General features: G+C 53.4%; 1 pseudogene; it reads right to left on the reverse strand.

The window, feature by feature from the left end:
* Window positions 1–2,894: 2,894 nt before the first annotated feature.
* On the reverse strand, window positions 2,895–3,045 carry LOC122693292 (annotated as a pseudogene).
* Between the last annotated feature and the right edge of the window lie 7,223 nt (window positions 3,046–10,268).

The following is a 10,268-nucleotide window of genomic DNA, read 5'->3' on the forward strand; positions in this document are numbered from 1 at the left end:
GATTTGATCCCTGGTCAGGGAATTAGATCCTGCATGCCACAACTAAGACCTGGCACAGCCAAAAATATATATATATAAAATCTAAACACTCCATGTGCAAAAGGAAAAGGGACAGGCTCTGGCTGCCATCAGCCTGGCTGGAGGGAAGATTCCAGCTCACAGGAACAAGCAGGAAGGGAGGCTCAGAGCCTCACCAGGGCTTTCTCAGGTGGGTGGGGCTGTGTTCCCATGTTTGAGAGACAGCAGGCAGAGGCAGACACAGAGGATCAGGGCTGGGTGGGGAATAGCACCTCTTGGAGTCGGCCACCTGCTTCCAGCTCTGGCTCACCTTGGAGCTGTGTGGTCTTGGGCAAGGCAATTAACCTCTCTGGGTTTCTGATTCCTCAACTGGCGATGAGGATGGTGATCACGGTGCCTATCTTGTGAGGATTAAGTAAATATATCCATTGTTAGAGCAGTGGTGCTGATGGTCACTTAGGATGGTAGATGAGCCAAGACCACAGCAGGGGAGGCCGAGGGAAAGAAGGAAGGAAGGATCTTCTCCCACCCACTGTGTGCCAGGGCTTTATATCTCTTTCAACCTACAAATGGGGTCAGGGCTCAGAGAGGTTCAGCGTCCAGCCTGAGTCACACAGCGGGGTAATCACCTACCAAGGCCCACTCACTGAATCCTCCAACGTGGGTGTTCCTGTCATCCCCATTTTACAGAAGAGGAGACTGAGGCACAGAAAGACCAGGCCACCTGGCCCCGAGGTCACAGAGTTCGTTGCAAGCTGTTGAGCTGGGATCCAGCCAGTAGTCTGGCCCTTCCCACTCAGCTGTGCCTGATTCAGATTCACGGACCTTGGGCTGCGGGGAGGGTGGGTGAGCTTGGCGCCCACGGGATGTGGCCACAGCTCCCAGGACCAGGCCTTCCTCACTTGGTGATGAAAGTCTCGGTCCTCCTGAGATGGTCTGCCCCTGGCAACACGGCTCTCCTGGGGTTTCTGGTTGGTCCCTGCGACCATGGTCAGGAGATCCCCAGGAGAGGCTGACCCGGCTCTCAGCTAGGGTCCCCCACCCTCAATGCCTGTCAGCCACCAGCGTGGGTGCTGTCATCTTCGGAAGAGCCCATCCCCTCTCCCCAGCCCCTTTCACGTGCTCTGGGTCCGGGGTCCAGGGCCTGCCCCCAGCTCCCACAGGGTGCTGGCTGCTCTGTAAGGGGCCCCCCTACTCCCCAAGCCATCTGGCAGCCCCTCGGTGCGAGCGGCCACATGTGGACTGCCTTACCGCCTGCAGCCCTGCCATCAGGTCTCCCGATTCTGGTCACATCGTGACCACACCTGCCTGCCGCTGCACGCCATTGCCACTCTCCTTCCCCGGGCCCCGGTTTGGGGTGAAAGCCTTGCTTATTAGTCAATCTGGAGCCCACTTACTGTGAATTACCAGGCCTGATTGATATTCATGAGTGGATACGTCTGAAACCTCAGTCAGCTGCCACGTGACTCTGCCTTGGGGAGGCGGCTGCTCTGAGGACGAGGGGACCTGAGCCACCCCGCACGCAGCAGCAGCCCCCAGCTCACAGCTGTCCTTCCCCGGCCGTGGATGGACCGGGAGGTGAAGCAGGACTTTTCAGGCTGGATGGTGGCAGAGAGGAGGGGCCGGGCAGATGGTGGGGAGCAGTCAGATGGTTTCCAGACACTAGGAAGTTCAAGTCTGGCCTCTCGGAGCAGGAACCAGGAGGAACCACTTTACAACACGCCCTCTCTACCCTCCCCCCGCCCGCCCCCCCCAAGATTACCAGCTTCCAAAGGCCAGGGCAGGTGACCTAGGGATTGAATAGGAGCCAGGCTGCAGAGGCTAAACCCCAAACTCCGATTTCAAATTCAAATGTTTCCCAGAGAAAATGGGCTTTGAACGGACTGAGTCTTGGGAACTGGTAAGAACTGGATCTGGGTGTTGAAAGAACCTGGGGGCTTTTTAAAAAATGGGGGGTGGGAACCATGTCCCACACACAGGACGCTCAGGTCACTGTGGGGAGGGGTCGGCTCCCCTTTGAGGAGGATTGGGATTGAGCCTCCCCCAGCTGGAGGGAATCTCCCAGTGCTGGGGCCCACCCAGCTATGACGATCAGAGGGCAAAGAGCACAGACCCTTCCAGCAGGAGGTTATAAACTCGCTGGTCCACGGACACCTGGGGGCTTGATGAGCTGCACCCGGGTCCCTTGGCAGCACCAATGCTCCTGAAGTGAGAAGACACATCAAGGAGGCCGGACTCACCTGCCTGGCTAGAATTTTCCTGGTTTTGGCAATTTAAAGAGTCTCTGAATGGCCTGCTTCTCCAGAGGCTGGACTAGGGACGACCTTTTTTTTTTCCCCCAAATATGAAAACAGGTATTTATTATAGAACAATTTTTAAAGATTAATTAAAGGCTTTAAACAAAGAAACAAGCAAAAACAGAATTCCACACACTGACATTGACTTGGTAGCATGGAAATACTTCAGCCCAAAGAGGCATGTTCATCTCTGATGAATTTACACATAATAAATTCTCATGACATGATTCCAAAATATATGTATGAACTGACGTGACGTGATTATAAACATAAGCGAATTTAAACCCTGGTATTAGTTTACATGAGTTCAATTTAAGGTCAGTGACTTAGTGGGAACCTCACACTTGCAGACAAGCCCTTGAAAGCTTCCTTTTTTTTTTCCAACAAAAGCTCTCACATGTTTATCACTAAGCTGAAGCCCTCGTTGAGCAACACCGACAACAGAACCAGCCTTCCCTTCTGTCCCATAAGACGCACCTGCCCGTTCAGACAGTAGTGACGTTCTCTCTACTGTGATGTGATCAGACACAAGTGACCTTGACACCACATACATCGGTGTCACTTCATGTGTGAGGCTCCTTATAGACCCAGCCTGGTTCTTCTCCAATGTCTTCTCTTGGGGTCGTATCTGATTTTTTTTACCAGTTTTCATTCGAATCCACTGGAGAATGGGATGATTCTGCTTTTGTTTCCTGGCCAGGAATTGCCTGAAAGTCTTGTGAGAAGACATGGTGAGGAGCAAATTCAGCCACACACAGGATGGCTGGGAGGCTTCCCAGGTGGCCAAGTGGTAAAGAATCCACCTGCTGGCACAGGAGATCCTGGTTCAGTCCTTAGGTTGGGAAGATCCCATGGAGGAGGGCATGGCAACCCACTCCAGTATTCTTGCCTGGAGAGTCCCATGGACAGAGGAGCCTGGCGGGCTACAGTCCACGGGGTCACAAAGAGTCAGACTCAACTGAGCGATTGAGCACAGCGTGGCGGAGACGAGAAGATAGCTTCCTTGAGTCAGCCTCCATCTACTTTAAAACCACGATTTTGGGGTTTGTCACAACAGGGGGATATACACTCTAACTTTGACACCGTCTGTCTGCAGGGTCACCACAGCTGGCTGTATTCCTAGCTGGCTCCTGTTCTTCAGTTGAGCGCCAGGTAGAGAAGCTGGCTAAGCATCTCAGGGTCTACAAAGGATGTCCCAGCTCAAAACTGTTGTGGGGACATGTTTATTCCACAAGGGCTGGGAGTGGAACTCAATAATAGAAATCCTGGAGCGGGAGGGGCCCCACATCCTAGCTCCTCTGGGGAATACAGTTTGAGAGTCATTAAAGGAACCAGTGTTTTAGGCTATGTCTTCTGTGGCCCACCACTTCTCAAGCGTCCTTCCTTCTCCCAAGCAGTCAAAACTTTGACTGTGGGGCGGTGGCCAGTGTAGATGCCTAGAGAGAAGCCAGCACCTTCCTGGAGTATTAGGGATGGGAGGCTCCCTTCAGTCCTCAAGCCTCAGTTTCCTCATCTGCCTCGTCTCAGATGAGACTCAGCCCTGCGAGAGCAACTTGTAAACCGTGGGGTGACACCCACATGTGCCAAGTGGTGGAGGTATCATGGCCTGGAATCTTCTGGGGGGACCAGGAGAAGGGAAGGGCTCCTGACAGTTGCCAGGGAAGGAAGGAGCAGCTGCCATCCAGAAATCTGCATGACTACAGAGAAATGTTTGCTGTTGGCCTGAGCCCAAGGATGGGGCACCGCAGCCCCAGTGGATTGTTTTCATGAAAGCTGCAATTAAGGGGAAATGGGGTCTACTAAGGAAGCTGGAGGGGATGGAGAACTGGCTTCTGGCGATGCTCTAATTAGATCGCAAGGCCCCTCTTATTTTGCTGCTGAGCCAGAAGGTCCTGGGCTCGGGGCTTGCGCTGGGTGGGTGATGGTGAGAGCCTCCCCGGGCTCGGGGGGCACGTCTGCTCCTCGGGGAGTGGGGTAACGACAGTGCCTGTCCAGTGCTCGCCACGTGGCAGGGACCACACTGTACCCGTTTGATTCTCTCAGCCTCAGGAGTCGTAGGGCTGTATTTCTCAGTTCATGGATGAGAAGACAGGCTCAGAGAGGTTGAGGAGTGAGCTCAAGGTTGTGCTGCCGGTAAGCGGCAGAGCTGGGGTTCCAGCCTGGGGAGCCTGGCGGGGTCTGGGCAGAGATGGCAGGGTGAGAAAGGCACAGAATGGGGAGCAATGCTGTGGTGTGACCTTGGGGAAGCCACCCACCCTCTCCAGCACTGGCTTGCTGAGCTGTAGGATTGGAAGGGCTTGCTTTAGATCAGACAAACTTGACATAGAGGGCCAGACAGTAAATATTTTGGGCTTTGCAGGCCATACAGTCTCTACTATATTAATAACTACTCAGCTCTGCTGAATCAGCAGGAAGGCAGACCATCTGGAAGCCAATGGGTGTGGCTGTGTGACAATAAAACTTTATTTACACAAACAGGCAGCAGCTTGACCTGGTCCATGGGTCTCAGCCTATGAACTCCTGGCTTAGGTCACTCAAGTTCCTTGTCTACCACTTCTTTGTATCACATTCATGTTCTTAAGAATTTTCTTTATACAAATTCACTTTTTTCTTTTTTTTTACCTGCTCCTTAGAGTTTGGCAAAACCATTGGCTTGATGAGCTAGCTATGTATTCCTAATTGTAATATACATGTGAAAATAAACCCATAAGTTAAAAAAAATAAAAGCACATGGACTGCCTGAAATCATCTTGTGTACCATGGAAGGGCTTTCCTGGTGGTTTAGTGGTAAAGAATCCGCTTGCAAGGCAGGAGCTGCAGGAGATGTGGGTTCGATCCTTGGGTCAGGGAGATCCCCTGGAGGAGGGCATGGCAACCCACTCTAGTATTCTTGCCTGGAGAATCTCATGGACAGAGGAGCCTGGCAGACTACAGTCCATAGGGTCGCATAGAGTTGGACATGACTGAAGCAACTTAGCACTCACTCCACGGAAGCCTGTATTCTGTGCTTCATGAGACATGTTTATACCAGTAGTTTTCCACCTACTCAGGTGCCGAGGGGAAGGATGAACACATGGGGACCAGACCCTGTGCCCTGACTTTGAATACGGCAGTTCTACTTTCTCTGTTTTCTCCATTGAGGTTCTGCATGAGGCTTTTGCTTGAGAAAAGGGGTCCTGGGATCCAAGGAGTTTGGAACCCTATAAAAGTAGCTTCAAAATGAACTGGGAACTGGTGAGCTCCGAGAGAGGACATCCCAGCTCTTCCTGCATGGGGCTGTGAGTACCACGCTGCTTTTGGGATTTCTTAAAGGGAAAAACAGATGATTTCTCGTTACGCCTTTGACCCAGCCCTCTCTCCCGAACTAGAGATGCACATCCACCAGGACAGCTGTCTCCACCTGACAGCTGTCTCCAGCTCAACGCAGTAAAAATCCAGCTCCTGGCTTCCCTCTGGGCCAGCTCCTGCACTTGGCCTGTCACAGTACACACTGCCTTCTTTCTTCTAGGTGCTAAAGTCCACAGAGCCTACAACCAGACCTCTAGTCTGTCCCCTGGGCTCCACCTTCTGGGACCCTGTCACCTCTTCCGCTGGTCAAAGCTGCCACATCTCCCCTGGATTATTGCTAGAGCCGTACCCCCCTCCCCAAGCCAAAATGAACCTGCGCAGTGGGCTCTCCCTCCCAGGGACCTTGCTTCCCCTGCCCTGCCACTTACCCACTCTGCACTCACCCCACCTCCTCAGGGAGCCCTCCCTCGGCCCCTCCAGACACCCCTGCATGGATAGCAGCCTCAGAGGCACCAAAGGAGGAAACATTTGCTTGCTGTCTCTCCATATTCCACTGACAGCTCCTGGGGACCCTGGAGTGTTGCCCCCAGCACCCAGGGCCGGGCCTGGTACACAGACGCCTCAGTAAACATCTGTGGGATGCACGCGCCCAGGTGTTTCAGGTTCAGTCCTCTCCCTGGATCTGCAGCAACAGGAGTCCCCAGCGCTGAGGCCACGGGCTCTGCCTTCAGGAGCCAACCGTCCTCCAGGAGTCTCAGGGGGTGCCCCATCATGCTGACTCTCTACCCTGGTGCCCTCCACAGCCACACTGAGCCCCCAAAAGGCTCCCGTGTACTGGGGATCAATGGCATTTGACGGTGTTAAAAACAAAATCAAAAAGCCTGTTAGGGGTTCATGGCAAGTAGATGCTGAGCAAGAAGAGCCTCAGTGGGGGGAAAGTGATTTGATGGCTTTCATTCCGGCTGCCCTGTGGTTGGGTTTTGAGTTCTGGCACATGTTGGCCTGCCTTCCCGTGCCTCAAGCTCCTCATCTGTGAAATGGGGACAGGAGTGCCGTCCACCCCAGACAGGGCGAGGAGAGGGCGTGCATTCACAGCCTGCAGAGGGCCAGGCTCTCTGCGAGCATGTGCTGCCCGGCAGAAGAGTGCGGAGCTGGGCGTGTGTCCCTCAGCAGCCCCTGTGCCATGGCACCTGGGGGTACGTCGCCTGCCCCTCTGATGCTCCCTTTCTGTACATCTCATACATTTCCCTTCCACAGTGGCTGGGAGGAACAAGCGGCATCCATTCCTTCATCAGATATTTACAAGCACCTCCATGGTGCTAGTGGTAAAGAACTCCCTTGCCAGTGCAAGAGACTTAAGAGATGTGGGTTTGATCTCTGGATCAGGAAGATCCCCTGGAGAAGGAAATGGCAACCCCCTCTGGTATCCTTGCCTGGAGAATACCATGGACAGAGGAGCTAAGGTTCATAGGGTCGCACAGAGTCGGACACAACTGAAGCGCCTTAGCACACACGTACCCACCCGCCAGGCAGAGAGTATGCAGTGAGCACCGAACGGGGGCGGACCCTGCCCTCCGGGGGCTGATAATTCAAGAGGGAGGACAGATAGGAAAACATGTCACAGACAACCATTACAGCCGTGACAGGGCCAGGATCCGCCTGCAATGCTGAGGACCTGGGTTCGATCCTTGGGTCAGGAAGATCCCTTGAAGGAAATGGCAACCCACTCCAGTATTACTGCCTGGAGAATCCCCAGGGACAGAGGAGCCTGGGGGTCTACAGTCCGTGGGGTCACAAAGAGTCGGACATGACTGAGCAGTTAAGACAGCACACGTGCCAGGAAGGCGCTCGGGTGTCATGAGGGCTGTTTAACAGGGGAGCCTGGACTGTCCAGTGTAGGGTTTGGAAAAGTCAGCTTGGGGAAGGTGCTTATTTCAACAGCCAGGGCAACATGCGAGAACAGATTATTATTAAGCCAGGATTCTATTAATCCGCTATTATTAATACTGCTTTAAAAAAATGATCACATATTATTAACGAAGCTCAGCAGAGAGAACCCAAGAGGCTTTTTTTTTTTTTTTTTTTTTTTTGTGGGATGGGAGCACGTGTTCCATTTCTGAGAGGAGTACCAAAGGGTTAAAGTCATTTTCATTAAAATTTAAATTTCAGCAGGCGCTCACTCTCCCTTCGCCGTCCTTTGAACGTTTGACTGGCAACCATTTCATATTTCAATCTCGGCAGAACAAATTGAATTAGATGTTGAAACCAAACTCGGCTCTGTTCACCAAAGCCTGCATGCTCGGCTTGCACTAATCCCCTCCTAGAGGCTGCGGAGCTCAGGCGGGCGCTGGGAGGGACGGGTCCTGCCACAAAAGACAAAAGAACCCAAGGAAGGCCGTGAAAGGAAAGGAGGAAAAACCACGGGGGCAAAGGCCGCTGGAGATTTGTCTTCTGCCTGGTTGGTGGGTTTCTGAGCCTGGGAGACAGACCCTTGTCTGGATCCAGACCATCCTGGGCACCCAGCACAGAGCTGAGCCCACAGGGACGCCCAGTGTGCAATGGATGAATGAATGAGTGAATGAATGATGGGGTGAGGATTAGCGGTTGGCTTTGAGGACTTACTGCACCAGCCTCTGTCTGTCTCCGGCCTCTGCCCTCCCTCCCACCCCCGTACTCTCCTTTCTGAGACACCACAAGATGCCTGGTATCCTTCCTGGGGTAGGTGCTCCTGCTCAGACCTGGGTTCTTCCTGGTCTCGTCGTCTTCCATGCCAGCCCCCGACTGGTGTGCAAACCCACTGAGGATGTCAGCTCGGCTCTCCTGGGAGGAAAGAGGCAGGCCTCACACCCTGGCATCACCCCAAGGCTGAGGGCCTTTGCCGGCAGGATGCTGACCAGGGCCTTTCTTTAAACGGCTCGGGTCTGTGCAATGGCCCAGAAGTGCTGACATGAAGACCTGAGCCTGGCTTACAGGCGACAGTGGGGGTGGTGCTGCTGCCCACGGGTGATCCCAGGATCGCAAGGGTTAGGAATGAGCAACACCTAGGCGGTGGTTCCTGGGGGAGGGGCAGCCGTGGGCCCCTCCAGGTCTGCTGTAGGCTTTGTGTGAGGAGGGACGGTCAGTGCAGGTGTCGGCTGGGCAGAGGGCACCCCCTCCAGGCTGCCTTCCAGGATACCAGGGCTCCTTCTGATCTTGCCCTGCCTGCTGTTGACTCCCACCCAGCCCCGCTGTGCCTCCAGCATGGGCCCAGATGGTCAGGCATGTATGTGTGAGGTACTGACTTCTTAGGCATTTCCTGGGTGTAGCCCTGCAAGTTTTCTTCTTTGTTGGATAATAAAAAGGATCATAATTACTACTACTACTACCACTACTTATGGAAAAGGGCATGGCAACCCACTCCAGTATTCTTGCCTGGAGAATCCCCATGAACAGAGGAGCCTGCCAGGCTACAGTCCACGGGGCTGCAATGAGTCGGACACGACTGTGTGACTCTCCCTCCCTCACTCACCATTACTTACGGTTCACTAGGTATGAAAAATCAAAGTGTTAGTTGTTCAGTTGTGTCTGACTCTTTGTGACTTCATGGACTACTCCAGGGGATCTTCCTGATCCAGGGATAGAACCTGGGTCTCCTGTATTGCAGGTGGATTCTTTACCACCTGAACCACCAGGGAAGCCTAATAGTCTGCTAAATCCTTTCCATCCATGATTTTTTTTTCCCCCTTTGGCTGCATCACATGTCTTGCAGGATCTCAGTGCCCCCACCAGGGACTGAACTGGGCCATGGGTCACAGCACCAGGGAATCTCCCATCAAAGATCTTCTAGTTAGTCTTTACAAAAATCCTGCAGGGCTGGTTCTCTTTACACCCATTTAAAAGATATGAGAATCAAGGAAAGAGGTGCTGAGGTCACATAGGCAGTGGGTGGCATTGCTGAGATCCTAAACCAGGCCTTCCTGGACTCGGGACCCATGTGTTCTGCACCCCTACCCCCCTCCTTCTCCCATCCAGGCCCCAGGTGTCAACACCCCGAGCCCAGAGGCCTTGTCCAGATACAGATGGCCCCATTGACCTCATACTCCCCGGGCTTTTGGCATCACCTGCCCTCTCTTGGGCACCTGCTCTAGTCTGGCCCCCATCAGGGGCTCTTCCTAGCTCTCCCTGGACCATCTGGGGGGACAGAGGCCCTTTGGGAAGGGGTGAGCTTATCTCCTGTCTACATGAAGATCAGAAGGCTCATCCTTCTTCAGCCGTGACCATTGTGCTTTATTTCTGGAATCTCTCTCCAAGATCTTCAGTTTGGGACCAGCGATGTCCCAGGATCATTCAAGCTCACCTGAAGCCCTCTCCCTGAAAGCTCCCCCAAGCTCCACCTCCCAGGTGAACCCAGTGACCATCAGCCTCCCCACTGCCTTGGTTCAAAGGCATGAAGTCTCCCAGTTCACCCGGCACCCGCTGGACGGATTCCTTTTCCCTAAAATGCTTCCACTTGGTCCCTGTCCTCAAGGGGGAAAAGGTGGGCTGCCTCTGGGCCAGCTAGGGCTTTATCATTACCTAGTAACACTTCATTCCACAATTCACAATAATGACAATGATTACGATAATAAAAATGATGAGAGCATTAGTAGTTCCCATTTAAAGAACTACTTTCAGGGACTTCCCCGG

This window comes from Cervus elaphus, chromosome 5, assembly GCF_910594005.1.
Source record: "Cervus elaphus chromosome 5, mCerEla1.1, whole genome shotgun sequence".
Taxonomy (NCBI): Eukaryota; Metazoa; Chordata; class Mammalia; order Artiodactyla; family Cervidae; genus Cervus; species Cervus elaphus.